The following is a 21613-nucleotide window of genomic DNA, read 5'->3' on the forward strand; positions in this document are numbered from 1 at the left end:
CACAGTCGCCTGTTGGCATGAACCGCAGCTGCTTAAACCCAAAAGCCAAAGAAGGAACCTGCGTCTGGGTCGAATAAAAAGGCCTAAACGTGGGTCACGACCAAAGCATCTTGCACATGCGAAAACTGGAACGGATGGAGAAGCTTACTTGCTCAGCGGGCCAGGGTATAAACTGTACCACGGACATGTGATGACACGGTTTAACCCTGTTTCGTGTCAGTTGTTGTTGCTACAAACGTGCATTGCTTCTCTTTATCGAAGCAACAGTCAACTAGACATTTTAAAAGCTGGAAAAAGATAAAAAAAAAAAAAAATGCTTGTTTTTAGTAAGTTGCTAAAAACTGCCGGGTTACATAAAAGTATGGACAGCAACTCTTATATAGAAACACTCTGACACATGAAAGAGGGACTCTGTACTGCAGGTAGTTATTTGGTTTGAATTTATCTAAAGCACCTGCTATCTCAGCAGGTGTGTGTGCAAATGATGCTGCTGGGGCTGTACGAAACACAGCAGAATTTACAGCACAGGTTTTGGAGAAACATTCAGAGGGTGTGTAACACAAACATCCACATATGGACAGACACAGACGTTCACGCAAATAGGCAAATAGGGAACCTTGCAGGAAATCACACAGATACCTTTACATTTGCACACATGTTTTTCCTTTGAGAAATAACCGTTCAACCATTCCGACTTTTACTTCATGTGACGAGCCTCCGACCACAACACCTGCAAATTATGGAGAAAAAAAAGCCTGAAAACCTGAAATCACTATGTGATGGTTTGATGTTGTTATTTACTTTACAGCGGCAGCGAACACTGTGCGTTTGTCACAGTCATTCTGCCAATTTGGACCACCTGCTGCAAACACCCTGAAGGCACCGAATGTTACTGAGCCAGTAAACTGTGACCAATTCTGCCTCTGCAGGTGGAGACGGACACGCAGACGCTCACTCTCTGCCTCTGGTATCTCAAAGTCCACCACACATGCAAACACACACACACACACACACACACACACACACACACACACACACATATACTATTTATCAGAAAGTGGTGGGCTGGTATTTTTGAGTTCATTCAGCACAGAACATAAACATACATAATTATTTGGCTTATCTGAAAAGCAGCGGTTGGAATATTTGCAGTGGAAATGTTCTATCCACAACTTTGTGTAAAAGCAATAATGGTGCTTTCAAGGAAGAGCAAACGTTTACCCTAATTATCTGATCAAATGAAACATCAATGTTGATTTACAGTATATTATAAATCTATGCTTTTATGCTAAAATATGCACATACCAGATCCGCTCCAGATACACATATCTTTGTATTTTCTGTACTCAAATGTATAGTGAAAAGGGGACTCTTGTGAGCAGAGGACAGGTCAATTTTAAAATAAAACAGCTCAAGATTTTATTGTTTTTCTTTTATTCTTTGTAATTTATGTAGGAAAAAATACACTTTTACTTTTTACTAATTGCTAATGTGCCAATTTTAGCAAATAATTGTCGCAATTGTCTTCAATTAGACTCAGCAAAAAGTTACCACCGCTGCATACATGCAGATATTTCGTCACAGAGAAAGAGAAAAACAACTTCAGGTGTAAATTTAACAAGTTAAAATAAAACTATCTTTCGATTTTTTATAAAGATATGACAATCACATTATTTTAAACTAACAGCAAAAATCTGACAAAAGGTGACAACTTTATAACTGTGCGTATGTGTGTGTGTGTGTCCGGCATGTGTGTGAGAAAATCAAGCAAGAGAGTGACAAACTGTGTGTACACTCATGCATGTGTGTGTGCGTGTGTGTGTGTGTGTTGACCTGAGTTGTTAGATCCATTATCTACTCACCTGACGGGCATTTCCAGCGTTCAGTCTGCTGCTGTTGATCTGATCCACTTTGTCTCCCTCCTCTTCCTCTTCTTCTTCTTCCTCCTCTTCCTCTTCTTCTTCTCCTCCTCTCCGGAGCCCCTGCTCTGCCCTGGCGGTGCCCCCCCACCACACCAGCTCCACCAGCACCTCGAGCTTAAACACAGCAAACAAACACTGTGTGTGTGAGCCAAGGGGGCTGGGACGGGGGCAGCGTCAATCCCCTCACTTTCACAAAAGCCGTGGCCGTGCAGCCGGACACATCGTGGACTCCCGTTGCAAAAGAGTGTGTGTGAGTGTGTGTGTGTGTGTGTGTATGTGTGTGAAAGAGAGAGAGAAAAAGAGAGAGGGAGAGAGAGGGAGTGTGTGTGTGTGTGTGCGTGTGTGTGTGTTTGTGTGTGTGTGAGCGGAGCTAGCTGATGTAGCTCTCCTTGGCTCTCAGACTCACTTCACCAACACTCTGCTCCGCTGCTTCTTGGAGATGGACTCGGATTAGGACACAGCCAGTGTGAGAATCTCTTTCTCGCTCTCTCTCCCTGACTACGTCTCTCTCTCTCTGCCTCCCTCCAGCCGGCATGCTCCCTCCCACCCTTCCTCTCTCCCGCTCACTCATTCACTCTCCTCGCTGAGCTTCTTTCTTTTCATTTCCTCTTGGGAAAGCCGTGCACACCAGTTGTCTCTGCCTTCAGCTGCTCCCTCTCTCCCTCTCTCTCTCAGTCACTAGTAAATATAAAAGGCATGCTTGTACAGCCCCTCGCCTCAGTCTCTCTCTGGCTCTCGCTCCCTAACTCGCTGTGTCTCATGCTTTCGTTTACCCCCACCTCCCTGTGCCCCCCTCACTTTCTTTCTCACTGTCAAAGCTGCCTTTCAAATGCTGATTAGCAGCCAGAGTAAAAGAGGGAGAGAGAGAGAGAAGGGATGACTGAAACAAGTGGGAGATTCCATCACATCCACACGTATTGTAAACTGTGACTCCTGTCCCGTGCAAACACACATACACACAGAAACTTGTTTTTGTCGCTTAGGATGACATCACATTGACTTACATCAATTCCAGGACACTTATGTTGATCTACTGTTAACCAAAAAACAAAGTTTTAACCATAGAAGTTCATGTTTATCTTGTAGGTAACACGTTTGTTACGCAAGTCCTCCAAACTAAATGAAAACCCAACATTTGTCTTTGCCCTCCAAAACGACCCATATCTGACGCCTGCATCGTAAATCTGATATCATTTGTCAGTCATCTTAACAGAACTGTTACAAACATAATTCATATCGTCCGTTTTCTGATTTATTCATTTATTCATTCATTTTCCGTAACTGCTTATCCTGTTAGGGGACACGGGTGTGCTGGAGCCTATCCCAGCTGACATTGGGCAAGAGGCAGGGTACACCCTGGACAGGTCACCAGACTATCACAGGGCTGACACATAGAGGCAGACAACCATTCACACTCACATTCACACCTACGGCCAATTGCGAGACACCAATTAACCTGCATGTCTTATGACTGCAGGATGAAGCTGGAAAACCCACACTGACACAGGGAGAGCATGCAAGCTCCACACAGAGGGGCTCCGAAACCCCCACCCTGGGTTTTGAACCAGGAACCCTCTTGCAATGAGGCAAGAATACTAACCACTGTCTCACATTAGTTCTTCTTTCCAAATAAAACAACACTGCCACAACTGTTGTTTAGGTTTGGTTCGATTTAGAGGCAACAGCTAAGTAAAAGTAAGATTGAAGACAAAGCAATGTTGGTTGCCAGTAGGAAACGGGACTGGCAGTCTCTCATGTCATACTCATATGGTTAGTTAACCCATCCATAAACTACAACAAGCTGTCACAATTTGCATCTTTGCATACTTACACTTGCTATTTTAAGTGCGTAAGTGTTTTCATACTGAAAAGTATGGCAAAATGCAATGCACTATGAGTACCCAGATGGTGTAAACATAACAGTCAAAAAGTTGAGTGTGGAACACTTCTGTGGAATCATCCTCCTGTTTCCGTTTTGGAAGCAGTCATCGTCTACACATTCAGGAGTAGACTTAAGACTTTCCTCTTTGATAAAGCTTGTAGTTAGGGCTGGCTCAGGCTTATTTTGGACCAGCCCCTAGTTAGGCTGAAATGGGCCGAGTCTGCCAGGGGACCTCCTATCATACACAGAGCCCCTTCTCTCCTTCTCTCTCTCACTCTCAGATTCTGAAAAGTTGGTTCTTTTTCATTTGCTAACATTCATGTCCTATTACTGCATGTCATGAACTCGGCTTCCTCTCTGGGGCCACTGTGCTCCACTTGTCCTCGAATCGTGGCTATGCCCGGATCGTGGTCCGGGTTACACTGCTGTTGTGGTCCTGCCTGGTGCCTCCTACTATATATATATATTATATATATACTTAAAACGTATATGCTACTAAATTACTATCATTATTATTATTATTATTATTATTATATTATTACTAAAATTAATGTTATTGTAGCTATTGTCATTACTGCTTGCCCTCTGTCTCTCTTTCTGTCTCATTGTGTCATGTGGATTACTGTTAATTTATTATGCTGATCTGTTCTGTACGACATCTATTGCACGTCTGTCTGTCCTGGAAGTGGGATCCCTCCTCACTTGCTCTTCCTAAGGTTTCTACCATTTTTGTGATTTGTGATATTGGGCTTTATAAATAAAATCAAAAATTTAATTGAACACTGGACACTTCTAACCCTTAATGGTCACCATCTTGACTAGATAGCACAAGGGGAGAGACAATCAAACTTGTGAAAATGGCAGTTGAGGAAGCTGCAGCGGTCGGTGCTGTGAACAAGTTAACAAGCCGACAGATATTTTGGTGGGTGACAATCGCGGTCGATTGTTGGTCGTAATGCTCTATCCAGTTGCAATTTGCCATTTAAAAAGTAGATGTGATTGTCATTTATGGTAAGTGCACAACAGCCATGTTCAATTTGAAACAACACTACCCTGTAGAAAATGATGTACTGTGTGATGTAGTGTACACAGTGTACTGCATGGAAGTATCTGGATTGTGACACAATCTTAAAGCTTAAAAAAATAAACATATTACTACAGGTATTGGCTCAATAGCCGGTGCAAACAGCAGTGGAGACAGTAGGAACTGATGCTACTCAGCACCTCAATCTTTCTGGACCGTCTAGATCCATAATGACCACCACTGGTTGTGCTGCCACTGCTATCAGATGAATATAAAGAACCTTTAACCACTTAATAAATTTACTGCTTAAACCAAATTGCTCCAAGGTAAAAAGACAACAGCTCCCCCCATCCCAAAAGACCTTTTAAGGTTCCCTGTGGAGTTTTTGACCTCTAGTAGTTTTTTTTCTGAGTGGTTTTTTTTGTTTGTCTCTTCCTAAGCACATGCATGCACACAGGGATGACACACTACTCTCCTGCCAAAGGTTTCACACTATCCCACTAATCTACAGGTGGCGATAACACATTAAGATATGCAGAAGAAGACTGCAAACTAGTGAACATGGATGTGCTGAATTTATGGGGATATGAGTTTTATAAGGCAGGAAATGCACAACACACATTTGTCAGAGCTTAGGGATGCATTTTGGTGAGCAGCACTGAAGGGAAACAAATTTTTTTGTTTACTTTCCAGGGCACCTTTAACGGCCAGACACACCAAGCTGACATCAAAGAACTGTTGTGTCGCATCGGGACACTTGTGTCTCAGTCTCCCGTGCACTGAGCTGAACTGTCAGTCAGTGTGATTTCATTTATTGACGGGCTTCGCAATTCAACATGCTGAATTAGCTGAAAAATAGCAAACGAGGGCCGACTAGTGCCAACAACGGGGGACACACCACAAAACTAGGTATCAGCCGCTCACTGATGGCATGACGCTGACCACCATCTGACCACTGGCTTGATGTGTCAGTGATTTCTGCTAATACATGTATGAATTGCCAACTCACTCTGACATAGTCTACAAAGTAACATAGAATGGAAATACTCAAGTAAAGTACAAGCACCTCAAAACTGTGCAGTGTTTTAATTGTATTTAGTTATATTCCTCCACTGAGCGTCTGTATGTTCTATATGTGCAACCTATAGTCAACATGTGCTCAGACCCACACATGTACACATACTTGCGGATGCGCACACACACACACATGTGAGCGTATATGTGAACAAATAATCACACTCAGAGACTCACTCAAGTACTCTCTCTCCCACCAATCTCCCTCCCTCCTTCTCCCCCTTCCCCCTCTCCTCTGTTCGTTCCCCTTGCCCTCAAACACTACTCAGAATATTGATACATCACCCCCTCCTCCTTTTTCTCTCTCTCCCTCTCCGTCTCTCCCTCTCCCTCCATCACTCACTTTCTCTACTGAATACTGATAGGCTGTCTACTCCGTGGTCTGAGTTTCAAATCTCTCCCTCCCTCTTGCTCCCTCCAGTTGCTGCACCCACTACAAAAAAAAACAGCAACATAAAGGAGGAAATAGCAGAAGTTAATGCACTGAGGTAGACATAAATTCACTTAAGTACCATTTCAGATTATGTCAAGCTAAAAATGGGCTTAACATTGTGGAAAGGAGGGGAGAGGGGTGTCAGAAGAGGAGAGGAGGGGGGTGCTGCTTTGGTTGGCTGTCTTGCCAGCGGAAACTGGCCGAGCGGCTCGCAGCACTGTAGTGAACGGGCGGCCCGCAACAAAAGGAAAAAGACGTGTGAAAAGTTCAGGCAAATGAAGACGCATTCAGTGGTTTTTGTCCGACTCCCACCCTCCTGCCTCATTGTTGGGCATGTCGGCTATGGTGCGGCCGGGGGGGGGGGGGGGGTTTGGAGAAGAAGGGAGTGAATGAGGTCGTCAAGGAGTCCCAGTGAGCCCCCTCCACTTTGCACAGACACACACACATACACACACACACACACACACTCAACAGCTTGAAACAGCTGAGAGCAGGAGAGAGCGACAATAAGAGAAACAACACAAACAGAAAATGTCCTGCTTTTCTCACATGGATGGGAAGGTGGAAGGGCCTTTCAGGGTATTTGTGTGTTTAAGTGTGTGTGAGTGTAAGTGTGTGTCTGCGCAGGAGAGAGTTTTTGTGTGCCTAGTCTCTTTGGAGGAGGCTTTCTGTCTGCATTAGAAGTGCAGTGCGTCTGAGACACTGGGAGAGGGAGTGTGTGATTTTGTCCTCCAAGTCTTCCCCAGGCGTCCTTGAAGGAGACTTGCAGGGAATATCTGACTCCGTGTGTGTGTGTGTGTCAGTGTGTGTGTGTCAGCGTGTGTTTGAGCCCTCACAGGCTTAGTTTAGTACCGGAGGCTTGCCTCGCGGAGCAGTATTACAGGTGTTCCCTTCACAAATCAGGGTGCTCCTGGAAGTAAGAAAAACTACAACCTGAGGCTGAAGAATTAACCCGGCCTGATGGATGAGAAATGTAATTGAATCGAGTGGGTAAATAAGAGTAAAAATCCTTAGTCAGAGTGTGTGTGTGTTTCTGTGTGTGTGTGTGTGTGTGTGTGTGTGTGTGTGTGTCTGCACATGCATGTGGAATAGCGTGTGACGACTGTTGCAGTCAGCGAGACAGTCACACCCATGTCTGGCCTTGTTTCTCCGCTTGTCTACACATGCTATCGGCTGTGGTCAGTTCGATGTAGTGACAGGAAACTGCCTTTTTCAGACACACAGTTCAAAGAGGCCAGTGATGGAAGAAGAGAAACTAAAAACATGTCGTAGCAGAGAAATATAATTAAAAGTAAAATGACTCATTCTGCAAAATAGACTTTTCAAGTTGTTATTAATTTACTGTAGCTGCACGAGGTAAAGCTAATTACAACTACTGTGCTACTACAGTTGTATTTGAATAGTTTAATTTATACAAGCATCATATTTCAGAAGATTATCACTTGTTTTGTGTCTAAAATCTTGACATGCAAAATAACTAATCCTTTTCAATCACTTAAAACCCACCAGATGTGTGTGGCTGCAGAGACTCTGCCCTCTGTCTGTATTTCCTTCTTTTTTTCTTTGTTCCAGATGTTTATGGACGTGTACCCTTACAGCAATCAGGTGAGGTTGAAGCTTTATAAAAAGGGAGTGACCAGATGCCGGACTGTGAGTAGCAGGCATCCAAGAAACGCAGTGCCAAAAAAATCATAAAAAACAAATACAATGAGGCAAAACGCCAAATGAGAGTGAATCTGGGGTTGGCTTTTACTTTCTCTTTTGCTGGCTAGCATGCTTAAAAACAGTACCAGATAAACCCTAATAAGATAGGGTGAATTCATGAAGAAAACTTTCGAGTCTCCACGGTGAACAAAGAATCCAAAAACAGAAAAAAGTCTTAATGAATTGAAGTCACAGGGAGCTCCATTTAACAACAGCAAAACTTTATCAAACATCCATTTACAAACTCCCACACATTTTTTGCAGTATAATCCAAGACTCATTTATCCAGTTTTATGTTCACTACTTCCCAAACATATACATTTTTACTCACCCCAAAACATTTCCACATAACGAGTAGTGTTTATGTTTTAAATATTATGGTTTTAGGTAAATGCTTGAGTTTGGGAAGTACTGAGGATGCAACTGGATAAAAGAAACTTGGAATATACTGCAGGAGTTGTGTGAGAGTTTGTCAACAGATATTTTGATATAGATTTGCTGTTAGTCAAGGATCCCTGTGACTTTAATTCATGAAAGATTTTTCTCAGTTTTGCAAGAAAAACAAAATTTTCCTCTTGCGTTAAAAGTAACATGGGGTGAGTAATTCATACACAAATGATCATTTTGGGGGTGAAGAATTTCTTTAAGAATATTACATATTTACTTCAAGAAAAGAATGAAAAGGAGCTTTAAAAAATGAACTGAATCTGAGGGTAAATGTTCATTTTTGATATTGGAAACAGTGATTTAACAAAAAAAGAAAATTGTTAAATCAATGAAAAGCTTTTAAAACTAAGAACTTTAATCAACACTTTTAGCTGAGGTTAGTGATCCTAAATGACAGGGAGAACAACATGTGGCAATTGAATGTTTAACACTGATCACATTTACTGTGTGTCTTCTGAACTACCACAGACTGCTTTCTGTTTCCGTGGGAAGTAAACACGGTGAAAACTGGCAGACTGTTTACAGCTAAAACACACCGTGTTTGTGCAGTGAATTAAAATGAAGTTGCTTCGCTGAAATACTTCCCAAAATAGACTGGGCTACATCACACATACACATATTTAGATTTTAACATACAGTAAACTGAATGTACAGACCACACAAAGAGAAAAACAATCAACATTTAACAAATAAATGGTCCTCCTCTTTTAGATGATAATGTTTCTTTGAAAAACATTTAACATAAAGCAGTGTATGCTGTAGAAAATGATCTAACACATGTAACTACACTCTCATCACATCATCTTTTCTCATCATCAAGTTTAAGTTGGCCAACCAAAGAGATGATTTCTTCCTGATGGCGGTAACCTAAAGGGGCATTGTGCCAATTTTATACATAAAAATCAGTTCAGTAGTCTTGGGAAGTACTTGTTAGACCAATAATACACCATCAGGTTGCATTATGTGAAGTGTAGGAAGCAGTACTGTTTTGACCTGTAGTAAAAGCCAGAATAAACTGCAGGAACACCCCTGAATATCAGAGGGAAGCCTTGATACAAATCTGTTAAAAATAATATTTGTCTTTAAAAGTACTGATGGTATTGATAGGATGCAGCATTTCTGCAACATTAAAAATCATTAGTTTCCTTCTGACATCAGCTTCTGTCTCAAAATGAAATACTTCCCCCGAGCTGCTAGCCGTCAGTGAAGTATTTAAGACTATGAAAATTTAGCCCGGCAGAACACAACGTTTTCTTCACCTTCCCCTCAGCAGCACACACGGATGATAAGTATAAAAGGGTGTTTAAGATAACTGCCATAGAGTAGATAATATTCCAAATCTATCAGACAATAATTCTTTGAGGGCATGTGGCCATTAAGGAGCCATTTCGCCTTTTGTTGAGTATGCTCCTCCATATTTCATTGAGATGCATATCGGCCTTTCACACTGTCTGCCTGCTCTGCTATTCTCTATTCAACAGTGACCCATTGCTCCCTGCCATACAATCCTTCACCTTTCTGGGCTTAAAAGTAATTACCACTTTAATTTGCTGTCCGCTTTTGTGCATGCCTGAGTGTATCTGTAACTGACTGGAGAGCTTACTGTGTGTGTGTGTGTGTGTGTGTGTGTGTGGGTACATGTATGCTTACAGGAAGCAATAAAGTGCACGTACTTAAATGTAAGCATGGAGCTGAAACAATGAGTTGATAATTTATTAGATAGGAAAAAAATGAACTCACAACAACTGTGATAATTGATTAGTTGTAAAAGTCATTTATCAAACTAAAGTAAAAATACTAGTTGCAGCATCTCAAGTGCGAGGATTTTCAAACAAGTCCCACTCCAAACTCAAATACCGACACACAGAGGCATCCTTTCCTAGGTATGAGACACACCAAGTGGCAGCATTTTTTGACGCCCCAAGCAATGGCTGTAGTATAAAGAGCAAGAAAGTCCACATAGGGTGAAAGAGGAGGTGGATGGTAGGGGTGTAAATCACCAGTTTCATCATAATACGATATTATGTCTAATCTTTGGACAACAATGCGATATTTGCCGATATTACAAAGCCACAATATGATTTTGATTCAATGTGATTTCAGGGCCTGCAATTGAAATGAGACGAAATTATCTGCCCATTTAACAGAATCAGTTACAGAAGTAGCTGCCACCCCTTTCTTTTCTACTTTTGGCCATAAGCGAAAAAAACAACACATAAATTATGTAAATAACTGTAACTGGTTCAGTGCAGTGAAGTTTACTTTAACTCCATTAACACATAACAGCACATGGGATACGTTCACCTTCAGGGCTTCCTGCAAGAGAGTCGTTTCTGGAAGAAACCTTTTCATTTTAACCCAATCATCTTCCTAAAACCTCAGGTCTATCTGGCCTAAATCCTGAAGGCAAACTTTCCCAACGACAAAACAAAGCAAAAGTATCACATTCAGCTCAGTTATAACTGTCAAAAACAACTATTTTTGCTAGTCGGCCATTATTAGCTTAAGCATGTTTACATTACATAAATTAGCCTCGCGGGTAGCAGACTTTTTCCTCTACTCGTAGCTTAACAGATTACATGTAACGTTATTATTTTTCTTACTCACTGGTGGTTTAAGTCACTGCACCTCCCAACACAACAGTATGGTTGAATATAACCCCCCACATTTTTTCAGCCAAACAGAGCGGCTAATGTTGCTGTAGCAAGAAATTAGCAGAGTGAGATGCCCGTCCAAGCAGGTAACGTTATGTCGTGTTTTTATATCATAACATCATTGTTTACATACGGCATGTGCTCCGTCTGTCGTCCTGTATTTTCTCCGAAATCCAAAATATTTCCACTGTGCTGATTTATTCTCGAGTGTATAACATTATCCTCATTGTCTTTCTCTTGGCTGCCTGCCGTCTGCCAACCGCTGTTTGATGGTGACATAGACTTTCAAAATAAAAGCGCGTCCAAAAGATGATAATATGGATCCATGCTCTCACTTTGCATCAATGAAACTGGATCATATCGATATATCGATCCAGATCGATGGATCGTTAAACCCCTAGTGGATTGGCCAAACAAACTTCAGACTTTTACCCAGGAGACTGCTGTTTTTATCCTGTCTGAAACCACAAGTCAATCAAGTTACTGACTGTGTGCTGGTAAATGTTACATGCTACGCTTGACATTACATTATATTATTAACAAATGTAGTTATTTTAAGCCAAACCATGATGTTTCCTTTCCCAGCCATGGAATTGTGTTGCCTAAACCTAAGGAAGTAAACCTAAAAACAAAGTGCAAATGCAAATGCATGTAACCAGCATAAATTGACACACCATCCTTGAACGTCCAAAACCGGCATTGGAGGGATACTACAAGTGTCACAGTTTGACATTTAGGGCCACTGACCAAGTGTCGGTCTTTGGCAAGCTGGGAGTGAGAATGTGTTGGGATTTTTCCCACTTACATATTACTATAATTTAATTGTCTGATTTTGGATTGTTGGTCAGACAAAACATTTTTCTTTTTTTTTCTAGACCAAATGGTTCAATGAATTGGGAAATTGATAAATTAATCGAAAATGAAAAAGATTATTAGTTGTAGCCCAAAATGTGAGTATATGAAGTATATGAAGTAGTGAGTATATGAAGTTTCTGTGCACATTTAAATTTTCATGTGCTTAGAAATACAAGGAAGGTGAGCGCATTTGTTTTTATGGACCCAAATTAAAGATATATTTGTGTGACTGTATAAATATAAATCTGTATGTGTGGACTTAAAAGTGTATATAAACGTGTGTGTTTTGTATTGTTTAATGTGCGTGCATGTGTGTGTGTGTGTGTGTGTGTGTGTGTGTGTGTGTGCTTATGGTTAGCCTCCCATTGGCCCAATTACTCCAGAACCAAACCCCCTCTGCTTCCCTGCTTTCCCCTAAAATCCCTCACCCCTCTCACCTCACAGTCCCAGCGGTGGACCCCCTCACACACCTCAACCTTCCACCCCCCTCTCCGCAGCCCCACGCGGGCCAGATTGTCCATCACAATACTCCCGACCCCTCACAGGACCTCCACCACCTCTACTGTACCTTCTGCTCCCCTCGTCTCTACAAGTCCCACTAAATCACTCCATCTTTTGCCCCCTCCTCCCCTCCTCCCATACCCCACCTCACACCCCTCCATTCTTCCCCCCTCTGCCCTCCCTGGTCCCAGGTGAGCTGACGACACAAGGAGAGCAGAAACACTCGGCGAATATTAATGGTTTGATCTGAATATTAATAAACCATGCATCTTAATGATCTTTAAAAAAAACAAAGAGCCACAGTCGAGCGCTATACTGTCAGCAACACGCACAAACACAGAGAAGCCGATGCAAACACACACACACACACACACACACACACACACAGTGAGCTGAACTATCTGTCCTGCGCTGTGTAGATTAGTTAAAACAGGGCCTTATCCTCCAACCTGCTGTTTAAATGCTGAGCATCACGTTCAAGACAAATGTGTTGTCTTTTTTTCCTCTCAGTAAATGAAGACACCTCTCCTTTCCCACGTCCTTCTCCTCTATCTCCTCCTGTTGCTCTCTTCATTTTCTTTTTATCTCCTTCTACTCTTTTAGTTCAGGCAGCACCCCCTCCCTCGCGCTGCCTCTCACAGTTGCCCCATTTCACCCCTCCCTCTCTTCCTCTTTACCTACTCCCTCCCTCCTCTTTCTCCCCCCGCTATCTCCCCCTCTCCCCCTCTATCACTTTCTCACTATATTACCCCATCTCTCCCTCGCTCCCTCTCCCAGCCTCACCTACTCGATATTCCAGCCTTGTTCTCCTGCAGTCTCCAGCACAACTTTCTGACCCACTTCCTCTCTCCTCCCTGGCCCCCTGATCAAAGCCTGCAGGACGGCATCGCCTTGGGCAGAGGAGAGGGAGAGCGCGAGATGGGGGGATGAAGGGATCGGAGCCGAGAGAAGAGAGGAAGAGACAGATAGAGAAGGGATAGAGCGGCACGAGAGAGAGGGAACAGAGAGATCACAAGGACGGGAAGAGGAGCCAGGTGCCCTCTCAGCCCAAGGACAAAAGCTCTTCCTGGCTGATCACACACACACTCAGCGAGTCCTGTCAGCGCCGTCATTCCTGGTCATGTACGTTATGTGTAAAGACAGAGTTGACATTAATGCGGTGTGATAAAAAAAATATAATTTTTTTTCTGCAGCTCAAACCCCCAAAACAACTCAACTTTACAAGTGATGGCCATTAAAATTCAACAGGATGTTTAATAAATTACACTTTCAGATTACATGTTGTCCCATCTTGTTATTCTGTTTTGCATTCAGGCGTTGCACAGGTGAGCGCTCTGACAATGTGTATCTGTATCTCAGCAGGTGTCACTCAGGCTGTAAACTCTCCTTGTTATGAAGTCGTTTTTGTCTTAAAGCCTTATTTCCTTAAAAAAGGTAAAATAAAATCTGCAAGTGGAGGAAGAGAAGATTTTTCTTCCATAATCAAGCTGCATTTTTACTTGATTTTAATGCAATCAACTACCTTCCCCTTCTTTGATACAGACAGTCTTTTAGAAAATTAGTACAAAATCCATAACGGAGTGATTTGCGCTAACTTGTCCCAACAAAATAAGTGTTTTAGGACTCAGGTAAAGACTTGATAAGATGGAGATTTCTTGCAGTGCACTGCCGTCTCCTCTGTGGAGTCGTTATAATTTTAAGAGCCTGGGTTCGGGATGTAAGATCTGTCCATCCCAGTGGCCGTGTCGGTTGGGCAGTTGGGGCGGGCGGGGAGGATGGAGGAACACCAGCCCATTTGTACCCAGAGCGAGGTGGCGTGTACTTTAACATTCCCCGCGCATCCCGACAAAGAGCACTAATTATAAATAAATTAGGGACACGACACGGTGTGCCACAGGGGGACCAGCCAGAGCAGTCACAGAATAGAGAGACTGATAGAGAGAGAAGAGGGTGTGTAAAAGAAACAGAGAGAGGTAGGAGGGAGGGAGAGGAGAAGACAGAGAGGAGCAGACAGAAGAGATTTGGCAATGACATAGAGGAGCAAGTAGGAGAAGAAAGTAGATAAGAAAATAGAGGAATGGAGCATGGGGAGGCCTGGGGATATAGAAGGAGTGGAGGGAGGGAGTGTAAGCGAGCGGGTATACAAGGCCTGAATCCTCAAAATATAGCTTGAACATACATCTGGTGCCAAAAAAAGTGACAAGATTCTCTCTAGATGACGGAGGCAGTGCAATATGTTTGAGCAGAGATAGAAAAAGGTGGCAGGGAAATTAACAACCAAAATGAAACGGGGAGACAGTGTCTTAAAAATATATATACCCAGTACAAGATGAAGTCCACGGAAAGAACAAAATGGAAAAAAAATAATCGGCGCCGCATCTGTTGGAAATGGATTCCTGTTATTTTAAAGCAAATAATACAAATCTGATTAAGTAAATACTGTATAATACAATAATCATCAGGTGCCGATATCTACCAGAGCGCTCTACACACACTAGTAGTCAACACTCCCTACCTGTCACTCAAGCTTATCTGAGATGACTTGTCAACCAAGCAAGTGTATGTCAAGAGACTGCCGTGTGTGTGTGTGTGTGTGTGTGTGTGTGTGTGTGGAGAGAAGAGAGATCTGTTTCTGTTTCTTTGTGTCCGCGTGCGCACAGGTTTGTGTGTTTGCCCGTGTTTGTTTGTTGCGCTGTGTGTTTTTAGCATCAGAGTGCATGCATGTGTGCGTGTGCGCAGGGAGTGAACCTCGCCACTATCTAAATGGATCACACTTCAGAGTGTGCCGCCATTTCTCAGAAGCTGCCATCTCGGCGCAGACAGACAGACAGACAGACAGACAGACAGACAGACTGGGCGGGGTGGGGGGGTGGGAGACAGGCTCAGCCGGCTTGCTCCACTCAAGGTTATGTCCTGCCTGAAGTTGAAAACTGATGACTGTCGCTACAGCGGGAAAATGTGACGGAGTTTGAGACGAAAAATAAGCGTGGTCTTTACGTGCGGGCCTTTCTCCGTGTGGTGTGATGTGAATGTCTTAAATGATGGAAGTTAACAACCTGCCTAGACGATAAAGCCAGGAGACATTTATCGTCCCCGAACAACTGCTTTGTGTCTCTCTTTTGGGCTGGGGGTCAGAGGTCAGCCGACTGCGACACAGACAGAAAAAGGTCGACTGACTGACCTGCGATTGGCCCGTGACATGGCGACCCCCCACTGACACCGTGGTAGCCATGGCTACTGAGCTGCAGACAAACATGATGTCAGAGTAAGACTTGGGGGGGTGGGGTGCAGGAGAGAGGTCAAATAATAACTCATCTAAGATTCCGCTCAACACGCACACATTCACACCCAACTAATCTCCCATTAAAATCATTATTTTCCGATGTGAAGCTGCTCACCGCGCCCGATTTGCAGAACTGACACACGCAGATGGATCTGCAAAGTGCAAATAATATAAAAGCACCGGGGTCTCCATTATCAAAGTCTATGCTTGTGTCTATAGTCTCTAAACTTTCTGCACAGAGGAGAGTTAAAGAAGAAGAAAGGTAAAGAAGGGAGGGAAGACAAGAGAGGAGCAGCTTGTTGCATTAGCATTCCACCAGCAGAGAGGCTGTCTGTTTGCCTCTGGCAGCAGCCGAGAGAGGGGGACACTCTCTGCATCCTCACACAGCTTGTCTATCTCTCCCTCTGTCACTGTCTATCTCTCGCTCTGTCTGTCTCTGCCTGTCTCTCTCTCCTTCGCTCTCCCTGAGTCTGTCTGTTACATTTCTCCCTCCACTCTGCCACTGCCTGTCACTGTTTTTCTACACTCTGGACAATTTTCTCTGCAGTCTTCCTGTATCTCCCTATCACTCTATCTCACACTGTCATCTTTCTGTTTATCTTTCTCTCCACTAATTTCTATTTTGCCCCCTTTCTCTTCGCATTATTTTCATTCAACACCTCATGTTCCCCTCGTAGTCTCCCCTAGAAATTATACTGTTCACCGCTGAGAAAGCCGACTCCAGCCATGACTGCCAGAAGTGAGTCATGAAGCTACCTAGTGTGTATCATGATGTTGGCAGGTATGTCTGCGCGACTTTTTAAGTAACACGTCAGATTTATCTGTCAATAACGGCAGACATACAGTAAATAAATACAGATTCAGGAAGCATTTCGTGCACACCTATGTTGCTGCAACCCTGAAACACATGCTCACATATTTTTTCACCATTCATTCCTGCTATAATCACCTCATTAGATCGTTTCATTAAAATGTTAAATGTATCATAGAATAGTGAGCTAATCTAAATTTAAAATTAAATTCTATGACAGCGCCGCTGAGTGTAAACACAGTGCTGCGGGTCAGTGTTGCAGGATGTCAGCTAGGTGCAAAGGCAAACTCCCTCTTTGTTGCCATGGTGATTTTAATAAACACAAGCCTTGACCATCCGGTGCATGCAGATACATAAAAAGCAATCCATTTAAATAGTATCATGTTCATTTTCAATTATTCATTGAATGTATTAAAGGTTGCATTTTTTGCATTAATTATTAAACGTAATTCCTTCTGTAAATGAATACAAGGAGGGAAAATGGAAGAGCGCAGCCGAACCAAAACATGGAATTTCATCTTCCTCTCTCAGACTGTACGACGGTCTGAAGAAAAAAGATGTTCATTTAGCACCTTATCTCTATTAGAAGATGGCAGCAAGTGGAAAAATGTACTGTGGAGTATAGAAGTAGCTGTATGTTTTATACTCAGGGTTGGATTTGAAATGAGGTTCAAGTGCTGATCTTAAGCTTTTCAGTAGTGTTTACATCCATATTTAGTGAACAGTCTAGGAATCGTTAACTAAGTTTTTATACAAAGGACAAAACAGCAGCAACAAAAATAAATATGATTATTAGGGCTGTCAAAATAACACGTTAATTGCGTTTAATTAATCACCGAAAAAATAACACGCTAAAAAAATGAATACTGCCCTTAGACCCAGTGTCATTGAAGGCCACAGTGGCTTTGTCACATGATGGAGGCAGATGAGATGCACTGCTTGGCCCAATTAATGGAATACTTACATTTAAAAAATACCCAGATTTAACTTTTGATAGGAGCACCATTCTCTGCAATTTCTGCAGTAAGGAATTTTCGTACCTTCGGAGTACTTAAAGCCTGAAATATCACATCAACGCAAAGCATTTTGCAGCAACCCAGACGTCCGAGCTAGCACAACCTCTGATGCTAGCGCTAGCACCCAGCCTCGTCAAGCCAAACTTGACCAGACGTTCAGATGGAAACTGAGTCAGTCTACCTGTGACTGACTAACTAACTCCCTTGCAAAATGGATTGCAATGGACTGCAGACCAGTTTTGGTGGGAGAGGACAGGGGGACTGTTGTGTCCAAAATCCAGCAGCTTTACTATGACACATTTGAATTGAAAATTTTTAAGTACTTTCACAGCAAAAATTGATGTACATGATTAATTGAGATTAATTAATCAAAGAGCATGTAATTAATTAGATCATTTGTTTTAATTGCTTGACAGCCCTAATAATTATATAGACAAGGCAAAGTGTTTATGGGACAAACACTGAAATATGATTGACCTGTTATTGCCCAGTTAGCCAAATGCAGAAACCCCTGAAACAAACACAAAGTGAAGCTGGTTAAAGTACAGATCTGGTAGAGTGTCACTAGGGATGATACCAAGTGTCTGCTGAGGTCTATGGGTTGTTACTGACCGCAAAGGCTTGGACACCAAATGTCAATATGATGATATGTGCTGTATTGTAAAGGAGCTGTATGTGACATTCAGAGCATTAATATAGCAGCCTATCCCAGCTGACATTCGGCGAGAAGCGGGGTAGTCATGGGCTCTGCTGGAACTTTTCTGTCTTATATTCTACATTCTACATGTGTGCTTTATTAATATGTATATGTATATATGTGCACGTGTATGTATATATAAATATATGTGCGATGTGTATATCTTTTATCTTTATATTTTCATACTTGTACATGTCTGATGGCACCTTGGGGTTGTGAGAAAGCGCAATTTCGTTCCCATGTACTCTGTATGTGGAAACATACAGACAACCATTCCGTTCAGATTCACACCTACAGCCAATTTAGAGTCACCAATGAAACTGCATGTCTTTGGACTGTGGGAGGAAGCCGGAGTACCCAGAGAGAACCTTGGGGACACGAGGATAACATGCACAGAGAGGCACCCCCACCCTGGAGTTCAAACCTCTTGCTGTGAGGTGACAATGTTAACCACTGCACCACCGTGTCGCCATTTTCCCTCTTTGTGTGTTGTTATCCGAGCGTCTCTGTTCTTCACTTAAGTGCTGATAACACCATCCTGACCTACGTGGATGGAAAGCCCTGGCTTGAAAGTTTGGCGCCCAACGTCTGGTTCCCTCAGATGTTAACACTGTCAGCTCTGTCAGCACTGTTGCCATTGTTTGCACTGTTAGCACCATGATCTGAGCACAATTCACTTGATATAAATGTAAACACCTAAAGTTAAAAGCAGCTTTAATCGTTTCGTTTAAAATCTAATATGCTGGATCAAGTAAATGTAATACAGCACCTTTATTGAATAGACTGAGGGTGCTTTACAGTAATGGTTTGAGTAAAAGAAAGAAAAAGACACAACGTAAGAACGAAAATACAAACAAATAAAAAATAAAACCAGCACAGAGCCAAACAACAAAAACATGTCACTGTCCTCCTACTTACAGGTGGCACTGTTTGTACAGGTGTGTGCACCCATTTGACTTCAATTGTCAAGAGAGGGAAAAAGTGCTCTGCGACATGTCAAGATCCACTCTGTGTTCTCTGCCATGAAAGTACTCAAACACTTAGAGAATTTAACTTTTGTCAGCATTTTTCTACCTGCACATGTGATAGGTAGCGCCTTGTGACTACCCAGCACAGTTTACTGTCATTCTCTTGCTGAAAACAATAAACATTTGCTTTGCTATGAACTGCGTAGCGCAACAAAGTGAATGCAGCTTTAAACACAGACATGAAAAAAAAGCCCTTAATGAAAACATTCAATCACGATAGAACAAAATTACCATATCAGTATGATGAGTACTCGCCATAATACTCTGATGATTACTCTGCTTTATCAAATTTAATTAGATTATAAAGGCTTAGCCTCCAAATAGCTTTGGGTAAGTAAATCATGTGCCGTCAGGAGCTGAGCTAAAGCCAAGCCAACTCTGTAGTGTAGCCACCGAGACAAAATGCATTCAAACAAATTAATAGTCCATTAAATAAAAGCAAAACTCTGCCGGCTAATAGTGCCTTAAAAGCATATTAGCATTAGAACAGGATAGACACTCATTTGTCTCGTAAGAGAGTGTTTTAGCAGCGAGAAACTCAGGGATGAGTTAGCAAGCCTTGTGATTCTTTCTTTACATACATGTGACATCTGGTGGAGGTCTTTATCCCTACAGTGCTGTGAGCGATGCTTCGACCTAACCCTGGCATGATCAATTCTTTCTTTTCTCCCCCCCTTTCTTTCCTTTTCTTACATTGTCACTGAAACTCATCCTTCTCATTTAAAAGGTACTGTATCTCCCTTGTCTCAATTAATCTCACTCTTTCCCTCTGTTTGCCCTTCCGCTTTTCCACTCCCCGCATCCCTGCATCCATCTTGTTCCTGCCCTCCCCCTTTCCCCCAGGCCCGGCCACCACTCTGGTATTCCCAAAGTCATCTGCAATCAGACATCTTCAATGGATTAATTACACTGTCCTCACACAGCTTGATTGAGCATCTAACATCTACACCCCACCTCCTCAGACCCTGATGCTCCCTCCTCACCTCCACCCACTTACAGAGCTCGAATGCTTTCCTCTTACCCACTTCTGTTCTTCCTTTCATGCCGCCTCTCTTTTCCTTTTTTATCCCTGCTACTCTAAACCTCTCCGTTCAACTCCAGACCCCACCCCAGCCCCCTGTTCTCTAAAAATGACCAAAGCGGTCGTCCCCCTCTTCTCTGGGCTAGGGAGCCTTTACTAATTGGACATCGATTTGCGGGGCTCCCTCCATGATCTCTCCTGAATATCGGGATCACGCTAATTGAAGAATGAACTTAGGCGAGACTTGAACCTGGAAAGAGGGACAGGGAGAAAGGCAAAGACGGACAAAATGCTTCAGCTTAAAGAAATACAATAAAGCACACACAGGGGTGCATCCATGGAACATGCACAGGTGCTCACGTACAAAATGGGGGAAAAAATCGGAGCTCCTTCAAAGATAAATGGGTATAGACATTTTGCCACATGGTAGGATTCACAAAATGTTGCACTGATCATTAGTATCTGATTTAGAGTAACTTTAATCAGCGGAGCCTCCATTAACTGCCTTAACAAAACATGAAAAAAGGAGCTGAGGAAAAATTAAACACACTTCTCCAAAGGAACAGTTTTACTTATTTTTAGCACGCAAATACACACAGTCTCGCGTTTACTCCTCCCTCCAACACACACATCCACTTCACATCAATCATGGATCCCAGACCATAACCCCAAAAGCAGAGTGCTGCTTTGAGTCATTCTAAAATCATGATGGATGACAACTTCCCAGAGCAATCCCTCTGCGTGCCAGCATCATTTAACTAAAGGCATCAACCTGCCCCAGCCAATACCACTCCGCTGTTTCCCTGGCCTGAGAGCGCCGGACCCGCCGTTCAAAACCACTGACATGATCCTGAAAAAAAAAACATCCTCCTGAGGAGACATATGAAGGCTGCCAAAGAAGAATGAGCTTCACCCGAGTTTGTGATCATGAATCTGTATTGCCCTCCCCCCTTCCTTTCACCAGAGGTAAAGACGACGATTGTGAGGAGGTTAAGCTGACCTCAGGCTCACGCTTTGGAGCGGGCTTACCCTGGAGTGTGAGATGACAAAACATTTAGCCCGATCTCACTTGCAGCTCGCTGACAGGCTGAAACAAAAGAACAGCCTCGGAGGAATTTAAAATCATTGAATGAATGTCAATTAATTTCACAGGACGGACTTGAATTGATTAGAATATAAAACAATCTTTCTTGAAAGCAAAAGGGAATTGATGTCCAAGGCCTTCAAACAGCCAGAGTGGGAAGACAGAAAAACGACAAAA

General features: G+C 42.8%; 1 protein-coding gene across 3 annotated transcripts in view; it reads right to left on the reverse strand.

The window, feature by feature from the left end:
* The window catches only part of npas1 (neuronal PAS domain protein 1), a 77901-nt gene that overhangs the window by 41778 nt on the left and 14510 nt on the right, over positions 1-21613 (reverse strand). For 2 of the 3 annotated variants that reach the window (XM_049577180.1, XM_049577178.1), the window contains one exon: positions 1863-2036. The gene's annotated coding sequence lies outside the window, so the exon portion shown is untranslated. Of the gene's footprint in view, positions 1-1862; positions 2037-2328; positions 2412-21613 lie in introns of those variants that run through there. The other variant, XM_049577181.1, reaches the window with a different exon arrangement.

The sequence above is a fragment of the Epinephelus fuscoguttatus genome, linkage group LG5 (genome assembly GCF_011397635.1).
Source record: "Epinephelus fuscoguttatus linkage group LG5, E.fuscoguttatus.final_Chr_v1".
Taxonomy (NCBI): Eukaryota; Metazoa; Chordata; class Actinopteri; order Perciformes; family Serranidae; genus Epinephelus; species Epinephelus fuscoguttatus.